This window comes from Nannospalax galili, unplaced genomic scaffold (assembly GCF_000622305.1).
Source record: "Nannospalax galili isolate Female #2095 unplaced genomic scaffold, S.galili_v1.0 Scaffold13614, whole genome shotgun sequence".
Taxonomy (NCBI): Eukaryota; Metazoa; Chordata; class Mammalia; order Rodentia; family Spalacidae; genus Nannospalax; species Nannospalax galili.
The window spans coordinates 1-725 of NW_008334689.1; the positions used below are offsets into that span (position 1 = coordinate 1).

At 41.1% G+C, this 725-nt stretch overlaps 1 non-coding gene across 1 annotated transcript; it reads left to right on the plus strand.

Annotated features, from left to right (window-relative positions):
- Positions 1-49: 49 nt before the first annotated feature.
- Positions 50-152, plus strand: LOC115069664. The gene has a single exon (XR_003848910.1). It is a non-coding gene; the product is annotated as a U6 spliceosomal RNA (small nuclear RNA).
- The last annotated feature ends 573 nt before the right edge of the window (positions 153-725 follow it).

Below are 725 nucleotides of genomic sequence, written 5' to 3' on the forward strand. Positions count from 1 at the left end.
GTGAATTTTCCCTATTTTATGTATAAGTTAAAGATCAATGTGCCTATGCTCGCTTGGGAATCGCATACACTAAAACTGGAAACATCTAAAGGAGATTAGCGTGGCCCCTGTGCAAGGATGACACGAAAATTCATGAAGCATTCCGTATTTTTTTTTCAGTCTTTTGAGACAGGGCCTCCCTGTAGCCCCAGCTGTCCTGGAACTCACTATGTAGACCAGGCTAGTCTTGAACTCACAGAGATCTGCCTGCCTCTGCCTCTGGAGTGCTGGGATTAAAGGCATGCGCCACCACGCCCGGCGATGATGTGTTTTTTTTTTCAAAAAAGAAAAACTAGAAAACAAAAAGCTGAGTTAAGGGCACACAGAACACAAAAGGCAGTGTTGCTCCCGGACAGGAAGCATTAGTGTGGTAGCATGTCCATACACCCCAAGGCAGTTTACACGTTCAATACAATCCTACCAAAATAGTAATAGCCTTATTCAATAAATTGGGAAAAAATGCTCTTCAAGTTTTCAAGGAACCATAAAAACCTACAAGTAACCAAAACAATCCTGAGCAAAAACAACAAAATGGTTTCAAAACCTACCACAATAAATTAAGTAAAAATAGCAGCAGTAGAGGAAAAATTGGGAAAGTTGGAGATATTTGGAAATTAAATGGCACTGTTCCAAACAGCGAATGGGTCAAAGAAGAGAGGGGCAAACTGGCATGTATTTTGAGCTGA